Source organism: Hordeum vulgare, chromosome 6H (assembly GCF_904849725.1).
Source record: "Hordeum vulgare subsp. vulgare chromosome 6H, MorexV3_pseudomolecules_assembly, whole genome shotgun sequence".
NCBI classification, from domain to species: Eukaryota; Viridiplantae; Streptophyta; class Magnoliopsida; order Poales; family Poaceae; genus Hordeum; species Hordeum vulgare.
The window spans coordinates 319,489,429-319,515,490 of NC_058523.1; the positions used below are offsets into that span (position 1 = coordinate 319,489,429).

The 26,062-nt window shown below is 43.7% G+C and overlaps 1 pseudogene; it reads left to right on the forward strand.

Moving 5' to 3' along the window:
• Positions 1–1,978: 1,978 nt before the first annotated feature.
• Positions 1,979–2,957, forward strand: LOC123405447 (annotated as a pseudogene).
• The last annotated feature ends 23,105 nt before the right edge of the window (positions 2,958–26,062 follow it).

Sequence of the window (26,062 nt, forward strand, 5' to 3'; positions counted from 1 at the left end):
AAAGTAATTCTAATAAAACTACCAACTGAGTGCGTAACCGTGACTGTCTCTTTCGGGGATCATTCTCTGATCAAGAACACGGTGGGGTTATGTCTGACGTAAGTAGGTGTTCAGGATCACTTAGTGATCAATCTAGTATTCGACCGACTTGCGTAGACCACCAAATGCTACTCTGATCATCGTAAGGTAGCCACCATATATGCTTAGGTTGTTGCAAACCCATACACTTAACCTTCCTCACCCATTAACTCAGCTAGATTCGATACCAAGGTCATTCGATTGTTGAGTCCTCGTGGCTCACAGTTTACTACAAACTCCCACAAGTACAGGTACACCTAATGTAGGAGATCCTGATGACAGCCAGTTGAAGTGGGAGTTCGATGAGGACTCTGACAGACTGTACGTGACTTATCCGGAGGACTAGAAGCCGTGGTCGTGATCGTGGGGCCAGCATGCGGGATTTCATAGCTTTATCTGTTTTCTTCTTGTCCGTAGCTGGACTAAACCATGCTCTGAATAATGTGTGTCTGTAAGCTATATGCTATATTCTTAACAGATGGCAAGTGTATGCCCTACTTGTCACTCTTTCAGTTATGTAATGTTATGATTATCTCGCTTGCGAAACATGTAGACGTGCCCCTTTCCCTTTTGAGGCCTCGCCCCCAAATAAGGAAAGGGCCGCATCTTAGTCGTTACAAGTTGGTAATCAAAGCCTTACGACCATAAGAGCCTTTGTGTGGTCGAACTTGGTCGAGTCGAGTCTAGCAAAACTATTTGAGTCTTAGTTATATCCGAGAGTAGGTTTCTTTTTTCTCCTATTCTATGCTCTGGTGAGGTTCTCGACTTAGGAAATCTTAATTCTACTCCTCTTCTCGCTCAAAATCTTTTTAGGATCACGCGGATATTTTTGGAATCTATATGATATTGATGTGACGGAGTGCTGTCTTGGTTCCTCCTGTCTGACTTGATTTGTTCCGGGGAGTTGAGCTCCAGGGGATTCTTGTGCACATCGCTATCATTCAAATTTCTTAGTATCTCAGGACGGAGGATGTTTGTAATTGCTTCAATACTAGTAGTGACGAGAGGAGTCCGGCTTCCCTAGTACTGGTGCACAGAGTTAAGGATGTATCGCCACACTTAGTATCATTGTGGTTACGAGGATTTGTGTTAGATGAAGTTCCGAGATTCTTGTTGTGTGTTGACGGATGTGATACACTGGACGGGTTAGTATAGGAGTTGAGTGATATATAACTCCTTGTATCTTCCCACAGATGCATGATGTGAGGTTGGGATTCGACATTCAGTGGGTCCGTTTGTTCACGATCGTCTTACAGCTGTTCTCGTTGTGTCTTATGAGTCCTTGTAGCTTGCTATGACTCGGTGACGCTTCGTATGTCGTGTGCATTGCCTTGCACAGGATGGCTACAATAAGCTCAAGCCCGTGCTATCATATCTACGAAGATATCGGATGGAGTCTCTGTCAAACGTTTGTTCCGAGCAATTCTAGCTCATACTTGGTTTGCGAGTGGTCTTTAATCAGATGTTGTGGGCAGTCACTTTGAGGAAGCATTCTTACTATTTATTGTTTGAATGCAAATGCTAAGTTTTCTTGTTCAGATAGTTCTACCTATTTATTCAGCTTTACCCTGAATGTTATTCTCTGGTCTAATGTGTTGTCCGTCTTCAGGATGGCTCCCCAAATCGCCAGAATCCAGGTCGCGAGGGTGCTGATGCTCCGCCACCGCCTCCTCCTCCGCCGTCTCCTCCTCCTCCAGAGGCATGGCAAGCGGTGATGGCTGCAAAAAATGCTAACACCCAAATGTTAATTTAGCTATTGCAAGAGAGGAACAATCAACATCAGGGCAATTTCAACCATGGTGGTCATCAGTTTGCATCTCTGAATCAATTCCCAGCGAACCAGCCGAAGTCCTTCACGTCTTGTGACCAGCCATTCGACGCGGCGGACCGGATTCGGGACATGATCAAACACTTTGAGTGCAGCAATGTCCGTCTAGACGACTTTGTCAAGTTTGCAATGTTTCAGCTCAAGGGGCAGGCAGCAGTATGGTGGCAGCAGTTGAAGGACTCCAGGGGAGGCAGAATGATCAGTTGGGACGATTTCTGCAAAGATTTCAGATCTCACTATATCATGTCTAGCTTTGTGGACGAGATGCGTGAGAAGTTAAGACACTTGAAGCAAGGAGGATCCTCTGTGTACAAGTACAACGTCGAGTTCCACGAGTTGGCTCGATATGCATTGCAGGACATTACAGATCAAAAGAGCAAGATCTATCAGTTCAGAGGTGGTCTGAGAGAGGAGTTGCAGTTGGCCCTTCCCTTGCACGATCCCAATGAGTTTGATAAGTTCTATAACTTGGCTCCCAGGGCTGGGGCATCTTTGCTCAGAGTGGAGAATTCGACGAAGTGTTTCAGGGATTCCAGATCATCGCCCTCAACTCAGGTGGTCCAGAAGCAGCAGAAATATTGGGTGACTTCTCCTCCTCGACAGACTCAGCAGTTCAAGCAGACAGGTGGTCGTGGTTCTTCCCACCCACCCAACCTAGCTTTCCAGCAGAGGTTTCAGCAGCAGAAGCAAGGGAATCCTAAGGTGCAATTCCGTCTGCTGTCATATTTCACTTGTCATAAGTGTGGGCAGAAGGGTCACTACTCCACCAAGTGCACCTCTCAGCAGCATCTTCTGCCCCTCCTCCAGGGAAGCCTCCAGGAAATGCGATGGTGAAGTTCAATCCAGGTCTGCGAGAGTCAATATGGTGAATGGAGCTGAATCAGAAAACTCCTCAAACGTGATAATGGGTAATCTCCAGGTTATTCCTGCTAAGGTTTTATTTGCTTTTGGTGCATCACATTGCTTCCTGTCCTATCCATTCTTTGCAAAGCATGATTTTGTTTGTGAAGATTTGCTTAAGCCTGTCTTAGTAGTTTCCCTGGAAGGTTGATGAATTCCAATTGTTTGGTTCCGGATGTCTCTGTCAAGATGGGTGATTATGCCTTTCTTGCTTCTCCTATTGTCCTTGGCAACTCTGATATTGATTTGATCCTTGGGATGGATTGGTTGGCTATGAACAAGGCGTCTACTGATTGTGAAGCTAAAGAAGTGAAGCTAACTCATCCTTCGGAGGATGTGATTATCTTCATGGCACATGATGACACGGTCCGTCTATTTTCCTTGAATGAGAAGGGTGAGATCTCTCCAATTTCTCAAGTCCTAGTGGTCTGCGAGTATGAAGATGTCTTTCCAGAAGAGCTGCCAGGAATGCCTCCGCACCGAGCAGTTGAGTTCGTAATTGAGCTTGAACTGGGTACTGAACCAGTGTGCAAGCGGCTGTACAAAACTGGGTCCAGAAGAGCTGAAAGAGCTGAAGAAACAACTTGATGAGCAAGAGCGTCTGGGTCTTACCATACCAAGCTCATCTCCTTGGCGTTGCGGATTTATTTTCATCAAGAAGAAGGATGGTACGGACCGAGACTCTGTGCCGATTACCGCCCATTGAATAAGAAGACGATAAAAAACAAGTATCCACTTCCCAACATCAATGAGTTGTTTGAGCAATTGAAAGGGCTAATATCTTCTCGAAGCTTGATCTCAGGATGGGCTATCATCAGATTCGCATTCGTGAAGAGGATATTCCAAAGACTGCTTTCAGGACAAGCTTTGGCCCGTATGAGTACACGGTGATGTCTTTCGGTCTGGCCAATGCTCCACCGACCTTCTGTCGGATGATGAATTATATCTTCTCCCCATTCAAGAATGAATTTGTCTTGTTGTATCTTGATGACATTCTGGTCTTTTCGGAAACTGAGGAAGAGCATGAAGAACATCTCCGGCTTGTGCTTGATAAGCTAAGAGAGCATAAGTTATATGCTAAGTTTTCCAAATGTGAGTTCCGGTTGAAGGAAGTTGTGTACCTTGGGCACATCATCTCTGCCGAGGGCATCAAAGTTGATCTATCAAAGGTGCACGCTATTGTTGACTGGGAACCTCCACAGAATGTGAAGCAGCTTCGAAGCTTTCTCGGGCTTGCAAGCTATTGCAGAAGATTCGTTGAGAATTTCTCCAAGATTGCTAAGCCTCTCTCAAGTCTTCTTCAGAATGGTGTGAAGTATGTCTAGTCTCCAGAGTGTTAGTTGGCCTTCGACACACTCAAAGATAAGCTCACTTCTACTCCAGTCTTGATTCCTCCTGATGGTTCAAAGTCTTATCAAGTATTCTGCGATGCCTCTCTTCAAGGTCTTGGTGCAGTTTTGATGCAAGAGAAGAAAGTGGTAGCTTATACCCCGAGGAAGTTGAAGCGAAGTGAGAAGAATTACCCCACTCATGATCTTGAGTTGGTGGAAGTGGTATATGCTCTGATGACTTGGAGACATCTCTTGTTGGGCAGACAGGTTGAGGTCTACACCGATCACAAGAGTCTCAAATACATCTTCACCCAGCCTAACCTCAATCCTCGGCAAAAAAGTTGGGTGGAAATGCTCCCAGATTATAATCTGAGCGTTGACAACACTCCAGGCAAAGCTAATGTTATTGCAGATGCTTTGAGCAGAAAGGCTTACTGCAACAGTCTCATTCTGAAGCCTCTCCAGCCTGAGCTTTGTGATTCTTTCGGAAATCTCAACCTTCAGTTAGTGCCTCAGGGATTTCTTGCTAATCTCTAGATTTCTCCTACATTGGAAGACCAAGTCCGGCAAGCTCAACTTCTTGATGCAATGGTGGAGAAAGTTAAAATTGGCTTGGCAAAGAGCATACCCAAATATAAGTGCTTCAGTGTTGATGACAGAGATACCTTGTTCTTCGAGGATCGCCTTGTCGTTCCGAAAGGGGATCTCGAGAAGGTTATCATGGAAGAAGCCCATAATTCCCTTCTCTCAATACATCCTGGAAGTTCCAAAATGTATTAGGATCTGAAGCAGACTTTCTGGTGGACTTGCATGAAGCGTGAAATTGCTCAGTTCGTGAATGAATGTGATGTCTGTCGCAGAGTGAAAGCAGAGCTTAAACGTCCAGCAGGTCTCTTGCATCCCTTGCCCATTCTCGAGTGGAAATTCGATCATGTTGAGATGGATTTCGTCACTGGCTTTCCGAAGTCCAAGAAAGGCAACGATGCCATCTTCGTCGTCATCGACAAGTTGAGCAAAGTCATTCACTTCCTTCCAGTCAAGGAGTCTATCTCGGCAGCTCGGCTTGCAGAGTTGTATACGTCAAGGGTAGTCTCATTGCATGGTGTTCCAATGCTGATATCTTCGAATCGAGGAAGCATCTTTACTTCCAAGTTCCGGGATTCATTTCAGTCTATGATGGGCACTAAGATTCGATTCAGTACAGCCTTCCATCCTCAGACTAGTAGGCAAGTTGAGAGAGTCAATCAGGTCCTCGAGGATATGCTAAGAGCCTGTGTGATTTCGTTTGGCATGAAGTGGGAAGACTGCCTACCTTTTGCTGAGTTTTCATAAAACAACAGCTATCAGGCAAGCTCAGGCAAAGCTCCATTCAAGATTCTTTATGGCAGGAAGTGTCGTACCCCGCTCAATTGGTCAGAGACTGGTGAGCATCAGATTCTTGGGAATGACATGATTGCTGAAGCAGAAGAAATGTGTCGTGTCATTCGGGATAATCTCAAAGCAGCGCAGTGCCGTCAGAAGAGCTACTACGATAGCAAGCATCATGACATGAATTTTCAGCTCGATGATTTCGTCTATCTCAAAGTGTCTCCCATGAAGGGCACTCAGCGCTTCGGCATCAAAGGAAAGCTTGCTCCTCGTTTTGTTTGGGCCTTTCAGGATAGTTGGCAAGAGAGGCGATCTTGCATATCAGTTAGAGCTCCCTTCCAACTTCTCAAATGTGCACGACGTGTTTCATGTCTCTCAGCTCCGTAGATGCTTCAAGACTCCCGAGTGCACATTTGATCTTCAGGATATCGACCTCCAGCCCGACTTATCCTACCGTGAGCATCTAGTTGCAGTTCTTGAAGTGACTGAGTGCAAGACCCATAATAAGTCAATCCAGTTTCTCAAAGTTTAATGATCACATCATTCCGACAAAGAGGCCACTTGGGAGCGAGAGGATCACCTCCGTTCCGAATTTCCAGAGTCCTTCCAGTCCTAGATCTCGGGTCAAGATCCTCTTGTAGTGTGGGAGAGTTGTAACAGCCCAGATGCTTTCTTTCCTTATTTGTACCCCTTTCCAATTGTGGATACCTTGTTGAACCATTGTTATGGAAGTGATAAAGTGGTTATCATTTCTTGTATTGTCATTTCATGTTTATCTCATGCATCATATCATCATTTTTGTGTTAGCCTTCTTCTTGTCTACCTTGTTGTGGTGAATTCATGTGGCTTGTGTGGTATTGTGGAGTGTGGTGTGGGTGCAACAATGACCTCAAACATCAAGTTGCACCATAGCCCAAAACCCCTTTCCTATTATATTTCTTTGAGGCATAATTATGTTGTTGTTTTGCGGTTTTAAAAATGTTCCTCGTCTTTGGAAATTCTTTCAAATATTTCTGGATGCCAAACCTCACTGATTTGAAATTATTTTTATTTTTGTTTTATTTAAAACACTGGCTGATTTATAACAAAACAATTAATTTACTTTGCTCTAAAATGCCACGTCTATTTTTATAAGTAGGAGGAGCATTTTAGAGACTTGTAATTGTTTGCCTTTTCTTGTTTTATTCTATTTTTAACTTCTATCTTATTTTTCAAAGTCTGATTTGAATTATTTAGAAGAGAAAACCTGTTTGTTTTAAAGAGGGGAGCACGCAGTTGACTGGGCTTTGGCCCATTTCTTTTCTCTGGCGCACATGAGTCCAGCCCCCTTTCGTTTCTTCCTCCTCCTGACGCCGTTTTCTCCTTCCCCTGCTTTCCGTCAACTCGTGAGAGAGAGAGAGAGCTGCGCCGTGCTCACGGACGTCAAGGTCCCGTCCCATCACGCCTATTTAGAGCCCCCCTCGGCGTGCGAGCCTAGGGTTCCCTCTTGCCGCCGCCAGCCTCTCCTTTCTCCTCTTCTCCCCCTCTTCAGGTAAGAGTTCCAGAGAGTTCCAGAGAGGGATAGAGATTTAGAGAGAGAGAGAGAGCTCATCACCGGCGCGTCCCTCCCGTCGTCGCGTGTCCTTCCCCGTCGAGTCCAAGCGCCCAGGCAGGATGCTGGATCGTCCCTCGATCCATTCCCGGAGCTAGGAGGGTGGTTCCCCTCCTCTGTCGACCGCTCCTCGCCGTCTTCGTCAGGGACGGAGCGGAGCAGAGCCGTCGTTGTCGCCGCCTCTTCTTCCTTGTTCTGCGCGTCAAGCGTGCCTCTGAGCAGCCCCAGGATGAGCGCCATCTCCCTCTCTTCTTTTCCGCTCATAGACTCTCCCCTCTGCGTGTCGTAGTTCGCCGGATCGAGCTCCGTTCGGGTCGGAGCAGATGCCGCGTCGAGCCGCCACTACGGGCTCCCTCCCGTGGAGATAGGCACGGGAACGGAACCCCCTAGGGTTCCCGCATCCCCGCCTGTCGCTAGGAGCAGCCGCCGTTGTTTCATCATCGCTGGAGCTGAGATGTTCCTTCCCTGGTCTAGAGGTAGAAGACGACGTGTAGTTGCCGTGTGTTGTAGCTTAGCTGGTTCAGAACCCCCCTTGTAGCCCGACTGGTTCAAGCGCTGCGCCCCGACCAGAGAGGTCGTGGGTTTGATTCCCACCGGCGCCCCTTTTTATTTCTTGTTTTCCTACCGGTTGCGAGTAGCAGTGCCGATAGCTTAGCTCGTTAGACTCCCCTCTGTTGGTCAGACTAGTGGCTGTAGCGCACTGGCGTGGTGCCATGTGTGCAAGCAGGGGGCAGGATTCGAATCTCCCCTGGCCCCTTTTATCTTTTTTTTTTCCTATGTGTTGCAACTTATGTTTTTATGCCCTGTTTAGAGCTTTGTATTAAGTGTAGCTTTGATCTATTGATGTTGATCCCTTGGTAGATGGTAGTGGGTGAACCCCTCTACAACCTGGGACATATATTTTGTTCATAGGTTTTTGCATGTTGCTATTTCACCTTGTCAAAATGGACACTTGACTGAAAATGACAGTTTTGAGAAAAACTGTGAATTTCACTAAGTCTTGGAATCTGGAGTTATTTTCTTCCCGTGTTGTTTTGTGTATATTTGCTCCTCTATTGGGAATTAGCCCAAGCAACAAACTAGTGTTTGTTTTCTGTTACGTTGTATGGCTCCCTGTAAAATTTAATGCCCAGATACCTCTGGTAGATATCATTTTGAAGGCTGCCAAAATGCTTGAGAGCATAAGCAGCTGGTGGAAAATCTGTAATTTTCACTAAGTCCCAATCTGTGTTATTTTGTCCAAGTTAGAGGCTGTAAATCTTCTCATGGGTGATTCCTTTGCCTTAGATTTTTGTTAGAGGTTGTAATGCAGTTGGATGGGTTCCGTTTCATGTCTTGTTTGAATTATTTAGAGGTTGTAGCTGATGTAGATCTTGTAGTCAAAATGCTATGTTGCTGTTAAAACAGATTGTGTGCCTAGATGGTTTTAGATCTTGTGTGAGAAAGGGTTGATGGTGTGGTGTGTTCTCAAGAACCATTCCAGTTGTATCTTGATGCTTGATCACTTGGCAACCTGGTTACACCAGTGAGTGCCCATTTATTTGAATTTGTGGCTGTTTTGAACCCGTAGACCTTTGTAACTTGTTTTCTAGTTTCCGGTTGATCCGAGACAAGGTTCACGACGCTCTTCATATGTTTTTGCATCATTTTCCCGTGATGCACATGACTATGCCAGGTTCATGCATATCAAGAGAATTTAAACTGAGGTTCTTTCCAGAATTTAAGTAACTCAACTAATGCATGTGAAAGTGACTAGATTAGTGATGCATGACCTCTTCATCCCCATGCATCATATTGGTTGTTGCATTGTGTTTGCTGGTATTTATTTGTGTTGTCTTATCTTGGGTAGCAACGGGAATGGAGAGCGAGTACATGGATTCTGGGGAGTTCGTGCAGGAATAACAAGAGCAGTTCTAGTCTGAAGAAATCACAGGCAAGATGACCGTGACCTTGACACCGTTTCTAGCTTTGTTATGTTTAGAATTACGTTTCCTTCGTTACATGCCCACTGCCTACCACACGATATTTATGCCATCTGTCTTTGCCATGAAACCTCAAACACTTCCCTGTCCTAGCAAATATTGTTTGGCTAAGTAGGCTTGCTCAACCTCTAATGGATAGCATTGCTAGTTGCAGGTGCCAGCTGGCCCATGTGATAACATGGGCATTTTGATATCATTATGTTCAACTGCTATTTAATTAATGCACCTATATATTTGGTAAATAACGGAAGGCCTAACCTTTTTCTAGGTGATTTGTTCCATTGTTGCCTGCCTTAGTTTCGGCTACCGGTGTTTGATTCCATAACTGAGCGCTCCTAACACGTTCGGGGTTGTTATGGGGACACCCTTGATAAATTGTATTGTTTTAAGGCTTGTCTAGCAGGACCCAACTTTGGTTTTACTCTGTTAATAACCTAATAATTAAATGCATAGGGAATAGCTACCCCGAGGAATTAATGAACAACCCGGGCCAGTGCTCCTCATGACTGTTGGTCCAAACTAGAGTCGTGTGCGGGGCCAACCAGGGGCAACTCGGGAGATTTCTATCAGGCCACTGTACGGCGTGCTCGTCCATCATGTCCTGAGAAAGAGATACTCGGCTCCTATCGGGTTCGTCGACACGTCGGGAGGTCTTGCTAGATTTGTCTTACCTTAGCGATATATCTTGCACATTGGAATTCCGGTGAAACTTTGGGTCTCCTCAAAGTTGAGGTTTTCCTCCAAGGAATCCGACGAGATCACGAGTTTTGTGATAGAGGATTACTATGCGGCCTGTGGTAATTTGTAATGGACTAGTTGGAGCACCCCTGCAGGGTTTAATCTTTCGGAAAGCCGTGCCTCCGGTTATGTGGCAAATATGGATATTTTGTTAAAATCCGGTTCTAGACAACTGAAAGTAATTCTAATAAAACTGCCAACTGAGTGCGTAACCGTGACTGTCTCTTTCGGGGATCCTTCTCCGATCAAGAACACGGTGGGGTTATGTCTGACGTAAGTAGGTGTTCAAGATCACTTAGTGATCAATCTAGTATTCGACCGACTTGCGTAGACCACCATATGCTACTCTGATCATCGTAAGGTAGCCACCATATATGCTTAGGTTGTTGCAAACTCATACACTTAACCTTCCTCACCCATTAACTCGGCTAGATTCGATACCAAGGTCATTCGATTGCTGAGTCTTTGTGGCTCATGGTTTACTACAAACACCCACAGGTACATGTACACCTGATGCACGAGATCCTAATGACAACCAGTTGAAGTGGGAGTTCGATGAGGCCTCTAGCACACTGTACGTGACTTATCCGGAGGACTAGAGGCCGTGGTCGTGATCGTGGGGCGAGCATGCAGGATTTCATAGCTTTATCTGTTTTCTTCTTGTCTGTAGCTGGACTAAACCATGCTTTGAATAATGTGTGTTTGTAAGCTATATGCTATATTCTTAACAGATGGCAAGTGTATGCCCTACTTGTCACTCTTTCAGTTATGTAATGTTATGTTTATCTCGCTTGCGAAGCGTGTAGATGCGCCCCTTTCCCTTTTGAGGCCTCGCCCCCAAATAAGGAAAGGGTCGTATCTTAGTCGTTACATCCAACATATTAATCCTATAGTGGTAAGCACCATGTGTTGAGGAAAGATTCAGACTTATATACCCATGTGGATGTAGATGATCATGATTCATTATTTTTGACATTATCCTAGAGGTAAATAAGTTGGGTGGCAAACCAATAGGCCCCTATCTTCCTATGTGTCCAATGGAAACATGAGCTCCAAAAGTATGCCTTGAGTGTCACAAATCATGGAAGGTTAAATGATAGTTGAGGATGTGAAGTTGCAAAAAATAAAGCTCTTACATAGACTCTCATCTAAATAATGATGAATTATGATTGCACCAATAACTGAGAATATGGTTTGCTCACTATCATTCAAGTTTATGCTTCATACTCAAATAGTTGTGGATGGATTGTCACTTGTTGATGAGAAGTTATATGATAAAAACTTGTCGCTATGCTAATTTTCATGACACACTCATGCTCGTATTCTGTTTTTATCAACACCTCTCTCTCAAATCATGTGGTCACTATTTTCGAGCTTGGTTTCCGCTTGAGGACAAGCGAGGTCAAAGCTTCGGGGAGTTGATACGCTCATTTTTCATCACGAATTAATATTGATATTTTTGTTGATACTGCCCATTATCCCTTATTATCATACAATTCTGATGCCTTTTCTTTATGAATATGCAAGGTACATCACTGAGAGGGAAATATCTGGAAACTGTAATTTTGGACCGGGAAACCGAGAAGAAAGTAGAAAAGTCAACTTGCTCCAACTGACCTGAAACTTTACGGAGATTTTTTCTCGAATATTTGAGAATTTGTCAGACCAAAATATATCAAAGAGGGGCCACCAGTTGGGCAGATCCCAACAGGGCGAGCCCCCCTCCCCTGGCTGCACCGTGATGGCTTGTGAGGCCCCAGTTGGCCCTCTAGCGACCATCTTCTCCTATATGGTGTGTTTTACCCTAGAAAAAAAATCATAAGTCATCTTTCGAGATGAAGCACCGCCGTCTCGAGGAGGAAACCTGGGCAGAGGCCCTTTTTCTCTCCGGTAGAGAGATTCTGCTGGGGGACTTCCCCTCTAGGAGAGCGAAATCGAAGTCAGTCATCACTAATGCTTCCTCCTTCATCGGAGGATCAATCTTCATAAACATCTTCACTAGCACCATCTCATCTCCAATGTTAGTTCATCACGTGTATTCAATCTTTGCTCAACCTCGGATTAGTACGTGTGCGTTTCTAGTTGTGTTGATTACTTCTTGTAGTTGATGCTTGTTGGATTACTTGGTGGAAGATATTATGTTCGGATCCTTAATTATTATTATTACACCTCTGGTATTGAACATGTTGATGATGTGTTAGTCGTAGTTATTGTTCTTGAGGACATGGGAGAAGTCTTGCTATAAGTAATCATGTGAAGTTGGTATTTGTTTGATATTTTGATGATATGGATGTTGTTACTTCTTTTAGTGGTGTCATGTGAACATCGACTACATGACACTTCACTATGTTATGGGCCTAAGGGAAGTCATTGTGGAGTAACAAATAGATGATGGGTTGCGAGAGTGATAGAAGTTTAAACCCTAGTTTATGTGTTGCTTCATGAGAGGTTGATTGGGATCCACATGTTTCAAGCTATGGTTAGATTATTCTTAATTCTTCTTTCATAGTTGCGGATTCTTGCGAGAGGGGGTAATCATAAGTAGATTGTTAGTTCAAGTAAGAACACCACCTTAACATCGGTCCACCCACATACCAAATCATCAACGTAGCGAACGCGAATCAACTTAATATGATGAACATGACTAGATAGAAATTCCCATGTGTCCTCGGGAGCGCTCGCTTTAAATATGAGAACTTTCACGTACGTCCTTTGCTATAAAAAGGATTGGTCTACCTTCTTGCACCTTTGCTACTATTTTTACTTGTCACTTCTTATGAATTATCTTGCTACAAAACTATCTATCACTGGTACTTACATTACTTGCAGAGAATTCCTTGCTAAAAACTACTTATCATTTCCTTCTGCTCCTCGTTGGGTTTGACAGTCTTTCTTATTGAAAGGACTAAGATTGATATCCTACACATGTGGGTTATCACCCCTACATCTCCACCGTCACACACAAGCCTCGACATCGTACATCCTCGCCATTAACATCGTCTTCATCCTCGGGAGCCGACTAGTGGCGCCATCGATTCGCCAACCCTCGAGCTTCCCCGAGCCTTCTGAATTACTCATCATCAACGTTGTGAGCTCTGTTGCAATTACCCTCTATCCCCTCCATTGATCTCGAGATGTAGATAAGGTGGCAGACATGCCCGAGAGCTTGTCATGGCCGCATTTGGCACCGTCGTTAACCGAGTTCGAGGCCGACGAGGCCGAGCACACATCCATTCCCTTGAAGTTCACACGTGGCCAACACACCCCTTAGACGACCTCCGGGTGCACCTTAGAGTCATCCCCAACGAGCACGTTTGTGCGTCGCCAACGAGGTCCTCGTTGTCCTCAATTTTGGTGATCCCCCGGCCTCCTGTTTGGTTTGTTAGATGCGCGTGAGCGCAAGCCACCTGCTGGTGCCCACGGCTAGTCTTCTTACAGCCTCTCGAGAAGACATCGCCACGTCTCAAGGCTGTCGATGTTAAGCTCCAGTGATGCTATGGTTGCATGCATCTTCGAGATGTAGAGGTGGGTGGTCATCGTCCTTTTCTAAGAAAACAAGAAGCTCACGTGATGCTGATGTTGCCGAATAAACTAACATGTAATTACGATGCTAATTAGCCCCTGACCCAATGACATATGGGCCCCATACCTTAATTAACCTTGAATTATTTCCCTGTTTAGATTTGTACAAATCCTACTGGCCCCACGTGTTAGGTTTGAGCATGCCTAGTCAGTGTTGACTTGCCCAGTAGTGAATAAGTGTGGGTCACTGTGATTAAAAGTATTTTCCTACTTTAATTTAATCATGAATGATTTGGAAATTCCAAATATACCCTAAACTTTGGAAATTTATGGACCCGCGGGTAGGACACCTCCCGAGTTGTCGTGGAATAGTTTTTATTGGCATGATTGCATTTTTAAATTTATGGGCTATATAGCTCCCTCATTCTACCCCTCGTCTTTTCATGAAATCTGTAAATACATCATGCTTCCTAAATTGCAATGCCTCACAATAAATTGAGGTGTCTAGTCTGAAATTCAGTCATCCGATTTCGACCGGGTCAATAATTTCTGTTCACATTCGATACTTTTAATTCACTATGCTTTCTTAAGTAAACTATACCTCATAATTTTTAAGTGGGGATGAAAATGGGAAGTGTATGGTGCAGGTACAATAATTCCATATCCATACTCATACTTCTCATGGGCACAATATCATATCCATACCTTATCCATCCAACTTAAATCCATGCCCAGGCCCATACCCTAGGGGTATACATGCCCGATGGGTACCAATCGGGTATATTAACACATAAGTGATGGGTACGGCAGCACCTGTGAGAGGTTTACCTTCCTCAATGACCATCCGGTCGGGTTTGGGCATACCCATGGACATATAAATCTACACATGCCCTATCCATGAATAATCGGGTAGGGTTCGGGTACTACCCACGCGCACAAAAATGTGCCCATACCCTATCCATGTGGGTCGGGTACTCATGCCCATGGATAAAATTGCCATCCTTTTTTTAAGGCCTCACAATAAATTGAGATCTCCAATTTAGAATTGGGCGTCACCAATATCTCCTCTCATTCAATTCTTTTAATTCACTATGCGACTATAAATACATTATGCTCCTTACTATTATGCTTCCTATTTTTCAAGGAATCGCAATCAATTGAGATCTGCAATTTGGAATTAGGTCAACTGATTTTGCCCGGATCAATAATTTCCCAGGATCTCTCTCATTCAGTCCTTTTAATTCACTATGGTCCTTTTGGACCTTTTCCATTCGTTTGAGATATCCAGTTTTGAATTCGGATCGTCATTTTAACCTGGTTAACAATTTTTAAATTAATCCGCAACAAGTGACATATAAAAATATATTAATCCCTGGTGCCCTCTTACCACCTAGAAAAAAGCATCAACATGTAATATTACAAGACAGATATAGTACATGCATAGGCCGATGCTAATTTTTTCCTCATGAGCATGGATTTATTAGTAGATAACACATAATAACACCAAAAGAGGCCCACCAAAACACCAACAATACCAACGACGAAGCAAAACACATTCAATCCTTCTAGTTATGATTAATTCGGAATGGCTAACTCCAAATACTAAAATTATCTACTGAGATATAGCAGTGACTCAAGTCTGGAAATGCAAAAGTTCTAAACAAAGCTTGGAAAATGTAGAATTGGAGAGGCACACAAAAAGTTGATAGAAAAGAAGCAACTTTTGAAGTCTCAACTACTAATGAACAAAAGACAACTAAGGGCATTTTCAATGACAACTCGCATCCGTCCGTGAATAGGGTGGTCAGTCTATGGACACAGATGTGGAAGGCTGCCATCCCATAGTCATATATATTTCAAACTCCTTTTCAATAAATCCGATGAATTTTCATATCTCATGCAAGCATGACAGATTTCATTACGTTTCAAACGTTTAGAATAAAAACAACCCGACCCTAAACCTATCCTACGGTGACGGCGGCCTAAGTCGAAGCTTGTGTCGTCCTCCATGTGCCTTCTCCATGAGCACCGTCGACAAGACCTGTGAAGTGAAGGTGTGGTCCCTTGCATGGAAGAGTAGAGGACGGGAGACGGATCTTCTCACAGGAGACAGAAGGCCCCGTCGCCTCCCATGTCCTACTGCATCCTCGACCCACATGAGATAGGAGTCTGTGGCCTATCCGTCGCGAGTAGACGTGAGGTCCATGATGAAAATGGTCGTGCCCGCATTGTCATCGTCCCACTGGGCCTCTTAAAAGTTTACAGACGGCGTGTAGGAGGTGCAGCTGGCATTGTTCTCTCCACAATCTCATGTGGCTTTGCCTCCGCGGCGGCCGCTTCCTGGCGAGCAATGTCTTAAGCGCGGATGGCATTGCAGATGGCACGCTACCCCACAACGAAGCTAGGGTTTGCCGTGGCCTTGGTCGTCACGGCCTCCTCGCTCGCGTACTCGCCATAGATCTAGCCCTCAGCCAGCCGATGCTGCTCCAAGAGGAACATGTTGTACCGTTTTTCCTCCTGAGTCTGCTAGAGCACTCACAATGGCGCTGACGCCGGCTACCCTTCCTCCATGGCGGTCTTTTAGTGCGCCTGGGCCTGCTCCATGGTGAAGCCGTTGTGCACATAAGGCGCAGGAGACGGGCGGTGTGGTCTGAGCCCGTCCCCATCGTGGGGTCGTCCTCAGCGTCGGAGACCTCGGGTGAGCTGGCCAGGAAGCCGTCCTCGATCCGCCTAGCACGTTGTCTCTGCCAGGCGGCGACAAGGGCGGCCACCGTGTGATTTATCTCAATGGTAAGGATCTTCCACATAGCTTCGTCGCATGTAGTCATGGCGGATGCGGTGCAAGGGAGGAGGACAGGGAGCATCCTATCCTTGGAGTGGATAGCTAGGCGTAGCCGCGTTTAAATTGCGAATTCTCGTGTGGCCATGCGTCCGGGTGCGTCAATGTGTGGCGTCGGAGTGGGTTGCTCGGCCGACAAGCCTGCTTACGGACGGGGCATTGAACGAGTGTGGTAGATATTAGTCCCAGTCACGTGTCTCCGGCATTGAACATGCGCGGACACGGGAGATGCGTCGCAGCTGGCTCCCTCGGTCGGCGTGTTGCTTCAGTGGCGGATGTAGTAAGAGGTCGTGTCTGCCCTGAGCCATCTCCAATGTGGAGCGGCACGTTCTTCAAGGACATGCATGCGGGTAGGTGGCGTCGAACGGGAATGCGTGTGGACGAGGGGGAGAGTTTGGGTGGACCTGAAGAGGACATTTTTATATGTTTGGACTTCCGCAAAGGTCCTTCAGTGTCTCCGGTTTATGACAAAAGACACATTCGGACCGCTCCGCGGCTCGATACAGGACCGTGTTGGATGGTTTTCGGGCTGGACACAACGTGGGCCGAACACATGTGAAAGGTTTGCGGGTCGGTATTGAAGATACCCTAACTAGTACATTTCGTTACCATTGGTTCTACTTCTTTTACCGTAGGATAAGGTGCTGGGTATATGCACCAACAATTACGTAGAGAGAATGTGCTTAGAGGGATAGAATTGGAGGCTTGCATATTTGTCTTTATCTTCCTTTCTTTCCCAACATTCCATAGATTTACCTTTTTTGACATGATTTTTTTTCCATAGGTTGGCTGGCTAGCTATGGCGGATGCCCTGCATGCATGTCCTAGAAGACTAATTCCCACCTAGAAATCTCTGGTCGAAAACGGAAACCTAGTAGAATCATCAGTGGGTACCCATGCACTAAGTACAATTAATGGTCCATACACGCCTAACCCTAATTATGTAATCCACTATCTAAAGCAAACGCAAACAAATTTTAGATAGTCTTCCCTGCGATTGTATACTTAATTAGCAAGAAAGAATAATTAAGCATGTTATAGTTCCGCGGGTAGTGCAGTGAATGATGGATTGACGTGCAGGTTAACATCACCTTAGGAGGTTTGTGCATAGATCAATCTCTATCCTTGATTCCAACTCATGCATGGATGATGACAGATCCCTTCCAACTAATCTTTTGGTTTAGTTTTATTTTGCCCTTTAATTATCTGTGGCTGTGAATGTGTTCATCTCTCTCTCTTTCTCTCCCCCTCCCCTCTTTCTCTCTCTCTGTCCTGTGCAATGATACAACCATTCGTTGGTGGAGTGTGGGGTCCATGGAACATTTTCCCGATCGACCTAAAGACCAATCGTGTTGAATCGTGGCTTTCTTGAGGAGACCCGCAAGAAAAGTAGTACGTATTACATGTGTGCATCGTAGAATGTCGACAGCGGATTTGGAACAGAACAGATGCTCCTTTGCATGTTGGAAGACCAAGTCTGTGGTCCAAGCCTCTGAATCCAACAACACACAGAACTGGACATATCGGAATTGCGAAAAGAAACAACAGATTAGAAATTATCCGGAGAAGCGAACAAGCGCGCTTTGATTCATAAAATAGCTATGGGGAGCGAGCGAATCACTGGACGACCCGATCAAGTCCAAAGCCGCATCATCTTTACGCCCAACCTTGTCTTCACTTTTGTTTCCCACCCTTCTGCTGTGCTGCTGGATCGATCGCCCAATATGATACGATGCTCTTATATCCAGGAGATCACTCGGATCCGGTTTGCTACCTTGGCGGGTAATCCAATTAGTCATCTTTAGTTTCTTCATAATCTATCAAAAAATGATGCCTCTAATACCCGGTCGCCTTGGGATCGCTAGCGAGCGGGCGCAAAAAAGGAAATTTCTTGTCTCTAATCTACGTACAAAATAAAATATTTTATCGTTCTAATAATCTATAATTAGATACAGTTTGTCTTTGAAATTTATATTCGGAAAATTAACACGTGTGTACATATATGAACATAAAAAGTAAAAAGTGAACATGTGTGAATGCATTTAGGCCCTGTTTAAAATCATAATAGCAGGCCCGGCCCTGGGGCAAGGCGAGCGGGGCAGCCGCCCTGGGCCCCCGAACATGAGGGGCCCCAGGTGTGTCAGCCTTTGTACTAGTATTTATACTCTGAGACTTGTCACGCACATGCACGAGGCGTGCCGTCGCTGCCCTGTTTTTCATCTCGCCAAATCTGATGGCATGATCGCCTTCGCGGATTTGCCGATTCGTCTCATCGCTTTTATCTGAAGGTGGAGCATCCGTCGGCATTAGCAGCTCCAGCGAGAGAAGCCCCATGGCCAGTGCCCATGTCGATCTGGCATGGCAATTTTCCCTGGCCTATGCCCTAGAAATTTTTGCCATGGTACCTCATCATAGGTGTTCAGTACTGAATTTAATATCAATTTGCTACAGAGTAACGGAGATGTACACCACACAATTAGAAAGAAGGCTTTTTAACACGGAAAGGCTTTACTATTCGTGATACTGAACGCTGACTTGCTGAGATGAAGAGGTTCACATGCTTCACCAGGTGACATTTTTGGCTTAAATTCCTCTCAACAGGTTTGCTGCATTTCTATAGCATCCGTCATATTAAACTCACATAGTGCCCTCTAGATTGTTGTTAATTGCCGAAGCATTGTGCTTGATTTTACATTTTTTTGAGCATCATCGATTCAGAAATATTCTGAGTGATTTTTATATACCCATTGAGTCCTGCACCTGGCTCGCTCTTCTTGATTATTCAATAAACATGTACATATATGGTTTAACTTGCATTCCGATTCAGTCTGCTGAAAATACTAGATTTTGCTTGTTGTATATAGGTAGGGATTGCGTCGGTCAACACATCTCTGGGGAAATGACATAAGACTACATAAAAAAATGATACCCGGTGACTGACACTCGGCTTATATGCCTTAAGCTGAATCATATGTAGCCGAGTATACTCGGCTTTATTTATTTTTCCTGTAAGAGGGTAAAGTTTTCTACAAAATTTTGATTGTCATTTGATTTTCGTCAATTTCTTGATCAAATGTTGTCTCACTATTATAAGTGTTTATTTATACGAAGGCCCTAGGTTTTAGTTTTGCCCTGGGCCCCTGAAATCTCAGGACCGGCCCTGCATAATAGATTATGATAATCTGGATTATGAAGATAAATTATATAATCTGGTTCATAAAAATAATCTAGGTGGACATGTTTGGAGGTCAGTTTATATAAACTGTAATCCAGATTTTACATTACATAATGACCTGTCTATCCTCTGTTTTTTTTAAAGAAGAGGAGGGTAGCGGTGGTAGAAATGTAATTATCTCCAACTTTACAAGGGTAATGGGTCATTAGCAATCCATAATTTGATTTTAGATGGTATAGAGTAGATTATGAGTTTTTAATAATTTATCCATCTAGTTTTTATAATCTACACTACAAGTTGTCCTGTTTGGAAACAGAATAGATTATAAAAACTGGATTATATAATCTGGGTGGTTCCAAACAGGGCCTTAATTGGGGCTTTCCGAATTTTGAAAAAGCCATATATTTTAGACCGACGCGTCGGAATTTAGATCCGTCTTCATCATTGAATTCTTTGTGACGAGATCTTCGAAACTAGATTCTACATGGTATGTTTTGACGTATTTTTTGTGTAATTTAGTCTTCGTTTTGTGCAACTGCCTAGTAATGGATGTGCAACTACCTCACAGTGGATGTGCAACTTTCAGCCTAACCGTGGAAGTGTAATTTTCATTAATGGCACATCCACCGCCAAACTACCTCCTTTTAGTGAGATGTTCAAATTCGTGTTTTGCCGAGGCCAACTGTCTAGTAATTCATGTGCAACTTTCCTCCTGTTCGTGGTTGTGCTTGCACTATTTGCTGCATAGGTCAACTCTCTAGCCATGGATGTGCAACTTCGGATACTGTCACCGCCAACTGTCTACCAGTGATGTGCAACTATCCTTCATACCTCATGGATGTGTAATTTCCCTACTATCACTCTGAACCACCCCTCTAGTGGGATGTGCAACTTTAGTGGCCCGTTTATTTACAACTTTTACTACCCTCATGAATATGTAACTTTGAAAGTGCGTTATATCAACAAGAGGAGGGGTGAATAGGTGATTTTTAAAAATTCATCACTGAGAAAATTCCTAGCGAGGAAAGTTCTCAGTCATGGACTGAGTGCAACGGAAATAATACTAAGACAGATGTGCAAAAGTGACTACATCAAAGTACTCAGAGTGAATTGATAGGTTCGGTTTGCACAGGTCAGGTATACATGATAAGCAGGTGATGAATAACACAGGTGAAGAATTTGAGGTGAGGAATTACACTAGTAGAAAAGAGGGCTTTGGTCCATGGCCTGCAATTCCATTAGCCCCGGTTCACCCACAAACCGGGACCTATGGTGTCATTGGTCCCGATTAGTGAGGCCAGGGCACTAGCCGGGCATCGTGGGCCATTGGTCCTGGTTCGTGTCAACCCTTTGGTCCCGGTTCCGGACACGCACCGGGACCAATAGGCTGGAACCGTTTCTATCCACCTTTAGTCCCAGTTGGTGGGTCAAACCGGGACCAGGTGGACCGTTCGTATCCCCCTTTAGTCCCGGTTAGTATATCAAACCGAGACAAAGTGGTGATGGCAACCGTTAGTATCACCCTGTAGTCCCGGTTGGTGGCTCAACTCGGGACTAAAGGCCCAAACGGTTTGCCTCCCGCGTCGTTTCCAGCGATGAAAGGCACAACCGAAGCAGAGTCTCTCACCATTCTCTGTTCTTCTCCTCTCTCGCTCTCCTCTCTTCTTCCTCTCTTCTTCCCCTCACTTCTTCCCTTCTCTTCTTCCACCATGCCAACTCGCTTCGGAGAAGTGCTCGCACATGGCAAGACCAAGATCAATGTCGTGTAAACGAACGAGAGCAGGGAGGTGCCGCATTTTCCTAGACAGTTGAAGGGACGATGGCTTGATGCCGGGTGGATCATGAGAAGTTCTTGGGGCTTGATCTGGAGTACGCGGCCAATCAACGAGGTGTTGCAGTCATCCAACTATGTTTCAAACACCATGTCTTGATCTTCCAATGGGCGAGGTATGTTTTGAGGCTTTCTCTAATCCAAGGTTATGAAAATTGCATATATATAGTGATTTCATTAGGTTCCACTGGATAGCAATATTCAGTTTCTATATATGTTAAATTGGATAGTTAATTTAGGGTTTCTTGATCAATTCATAGGATATGAAAATTGCATAGAATCGATAGCAATATGTTCCATTTTGGAATCCTATAAAGATCAATTTCTCTTTAGTTGTAGTGAAACAATTTTATGCGGCGTTCTTTGATCCAAGGTTATGAAAATTATATATAGCTAGTGATCTCTCTAGGTTCCATTGGATAGCAATATGATATGTCATAGTTATGAAAATTGCATATAGCTAGTGATCTCTCTAGGTTCCATTGGATACCTAGTGATCTCTCTAGGTTCCATTGGATAGCAATATGCAATATGTCTAGCCTGTTGCATATTTGCAAAACAGTGGGAGAATATATATATATGTCATAGTTAATTTACGGTTTCTTGATCAATTCATAGGATATGAAAATTGCATAGGATAGCAATATGTTCAATTTGAATCCTAAAGATAATTTTCTCTTTAGTTGTAGTGAAACATTTTTCCATGTTGCAGCAGTATGTAACATTTGTTCCATTTTAATTTGTTGCTGTTGCAGTAGTGACAAGCATTGTCCAGAACTCATGGACTTCCTTCGCAGCGGCATCCTTTTTCTACCGTTGACATAAGGAACGACAAGCTGAAGATGAAGCACAACTTCGGTATTGAGATACCAGCTGATTGCCTCATTGATCTCCAATAGGAATTCAGGCTTCGACGTGACAGTGCTTCCATGGCTCATATGACAGTCGCCTTGATCGACGAGGAGTATGGTGATATGAAGACCAAATTCCCAAAGTCTCAGCACAGACTTTGGGAGAGGACCCCACTTGAGCGTACCAACATTGAGTATGCAGCAAAAGATACATACGTTTCATACGAGTTGTACAGCAAGATTCGAGTCGTCAACTATGGCCAGCGTCACCTCAGACCAGGTGGACATTCTGATTCGGACGATTCAGATGAGTAGTGTTCACAAAGGCGAACACTTGTATATATATCTATGCTAGCTATTATTATGTACTATTTGGACTAGTATCATTATGTACTGCTTGGACCAATTTATATATGTCTAGTTTCTATTTGTGGCATTATAGTTTCCAAATTTGAATGGTTTAGCAGTTTCTAACATCATTTGCTACTTTTGAATGGCTTAGCCCTTTCTAACTGCATGGTATCATGCATTTCGACCACATATATATACAAAAAGTTTTCATTTCAAATAAGTTCGAAAAAATGAAATTCCTCTTGTAACAGATCTTTTTTTGATTAAAACAATCATTTAAAATAACCTAAAACCTACCATATTGAATATAATGATAAAAAACATTAATATTAAATAGCAGGAAAAAGAATCACTCAAAAATCGATTTTTTTAATAAAGTTATTCACAAAATTAAATAAATAAAGTGAAAAAAGAAACAAAAAAACTAGATTATTTAAAAAAAAATGGCACTTACTAGGCCACCACCGCCTGAATACGTCTAGAAACCCAACCAGAGAATTGGGCCAGGATAGAGGCCCACAGAAGGGCCCATAGGCCCACACGCGGTGACAAATTAGGCCCGGAAGCATGCAGTTGAGAGAAGCTAGAGAGGGTCAGCGCACCAGCGCTTGTAAACCACTCCCGGGCTCTCTCGGCTAGAGAGGTGGGACTAAACATCCAACCGCACCGCGGGCAAGCACATGCCTTTAGTCCAGGTTTGGGCCACCAACCGGCATGAAATACACCATTTCAAAAAAATGAAATCCCTTTCGTAACAGACGAGTTTTCGTAAAAAACCCTCATACTTTGAAATAGATTGTCCCATTTGTACACGAAGTGCATCCAATTTTTGCGGCAACTCTCTCAACTTTTTAGCACATGCTATGTGGGTGAAATGATGATACCATGCCAACTTTCAACCTATTCAGAGTTCATTTGTAGTGCTTTTCAATTTCTGGGCCATTTAGCTCAAAACAAATCAATAAATGCATGAAAAATAACAAATGAACTCGGAAAGTGTTGAAAATCGATGATGTGGCCTTGAATAGTGCATTTTGAACACACAAAAAGACTTGAGTTCAAATAAGTTCAAAAAAATGAAATCCCTTTTCTAACACATGAGTTTTCGTAAGAAACCGTGATACTTCGAAAGAGATTGTCGGATTTGTACACGAAGTACATCCAGTTATTGCCGCAACCCTCTCACCTTTTTAGCACATGCTATGTGGGTGAAATGATGATACCATGCCAACTTTAAACCTATTCAGAGTTCATTTGTAATGCCTTTCAATTTCTAGGTCATTTAGCTCAAAAAAACAGTAAATGCATGAAAAGTACCAAATGAACTCGGAAAGTGTTGAAAATTGATGATGTGGCCTTGAATGGTGCATTTTGAACACACAAATAGTCTTGAGTTCAAATAAGTTCAAAAAAAGAAATCCCTTTGTAACAGACGTGTTTTCGTAAGAAACCATGATACTTCGAAAGAGATTGTGCGATTGCAACCCTCTCAACTTTTTAGCTCATGCTATGTGGGTGAAATGCTGATACCATGCCAACTTTCAACCTATTCAGAGTTCATTTGTAGTGATTTTCATATTTTTTGGTCATTTAGCTCAAAAAAAATCAGTATAGGCATGAAAAATACTAAATGAACTCTAAAAGTGTTGAAAATTGATGATGTGGCCTTGAATGGTGCATTTTGAATACACAAAAAGTCTTGAGTTCAAATAAGTTCGGAAAATAAATTCCCTTTTGTAACAGATCTGTTTTTGATTAAAACAGTCATTTAAAATAACCTAAGTCTTACCAAATTGAATATAATGATAAAAACACACTAATATTAAATAGCAGGAAAAAGAATCACTCAAAAATCTAGTTTTTTAGTAAAATTATTCACAAAATAAAATTAAATAATTAAAAAATGAAACAAAAAATAGTTTTTTTTAAATGCCACCTACTCGGCCAACACGGCCTGAATATGACTAGAAACCCAACTAGAGAGTAGGGCGAGGAGTTAGGCCCACACAAGGCCCAGTAGGCCCACACGCATTGAGAAATTAGGCCCGGAAGCCTGCAGTTGAGAGGAGCTCAACAGGGTGTGCACAATAGCGCTTATAAACCACTCCCGGTCTCTCTCGGTTAGCGAGGTGGGACTAAACATCCAAGTTCACCGTGGCTGTTACACGCACACGCCTTTAGTCCCAGTTTGGGCCACCAACCGACACGAAAGACGCCCTTTCGTGTCGGTTACACGCACCAACCTGGACTAAAGGTCTCTTCTTCCCGGCCTTTGGGCTGCTGGAAATTGGCCTTTAGTCCCGGTTTGCGGCACCAACCGGGACGAAACGGGTGCATTGGCCCCGGTTTTTCCCTCGAACCGGGACCACTCATTTTCGTATATAGGCGGGTGTCACACCGTGTTTTTACTATCACTTATCTGTATTATGAAAATCTGAGCTTGTTAAAACTTTTTCAAGACAAATGTTGTGAGTGCCATGATTGACATTGTATGCGTGTGTGCTTGATCATGTGAGGATAAAACCATATTTCATAACATTGATTTCCAAAAACCTTTACTTATTTCGGATCAAGGTAAAACCCTACCTTGAGTTGCACTACATGCCCTTGATAGCAAGAAGTGCTTCTACTCAAAGTTGGTGATCTGATTTTAACCTATCTTTATGTTTCAAAACCACAAAGATAATTATTTCTGTAATTATTTTCCTAATTAAATAACATGTCCATTTCTGAGGCCAGAGTTGGTGTTCCTACATAGAAAAATACTTGTTTGCCTTAGAAAAATCTGATTAAATTTGGAGATGATGAGAAGGACATATATTTTCCATACATAGGATTTTAAACCCTATTTTATATTATAATTATTGACTAAAACCATGAAAGCTATTTCTGTCTGTTTTGACCTTTTCAAATATTTTGAAAGGAAATATTCTCAATAAATTCCTAGAAAATTCCAGTGATATCCCTAAGCCATATTTGGTGTCCACGTAAAGTTTCACCTTGATCAAAGGTGATTAAGAACCCCAAATAACCCAAAAAACGCTTCTGTCCAGAATCAAGTTAGAGCAACTCTACATAGCAAAGTTGATCCAATGATGCTGAAACTTCGCAGGAGTGCCTAATACCTCAAATACGGGTTCCACACCAAAAATGGGATTTGTGGGACTTAGATTGCCCACACTCTCTTTGGAAGGGACAGATCTGGTCATATTGGAGTGTTTTCAAGTTTACAAAGCTAAACTTGTCCAATGGAGCTCAACCTTGGTGAAATCCCATGATTTACCACCAAACCCAAACCTGTTAGTTGCAGCACGAGTGGTGGGGTGCAACCCCCTCAAACCACTGTCAAGCACCTTCTGACAGATGGGAAAAAGCCACCTTAGCCTTAGCTGAACCCAACCCCTTTGCTCAAAACTCATAGATTAGGTGGCCAGTATCTCTGTCTAACCCGAGTCAACTGGCCCCTCACTGGTTCAAAGTGGAAAGGCCAAAACCCCCAATTTAGATTTCAGTTCAAGGCTGACAGCACCAGTATTTCTTGTCTCCCTTGACCAGCCGAAGCTCCCACAGGACCCAAACGGCTAGCCACACTCCCAGCCAGTGCCAGGACATGCTAGGCACGTCCAAAGTGACTCAGAGCGCACCAGCATGCCGTGGCATGCCAAAACTGCACTCTG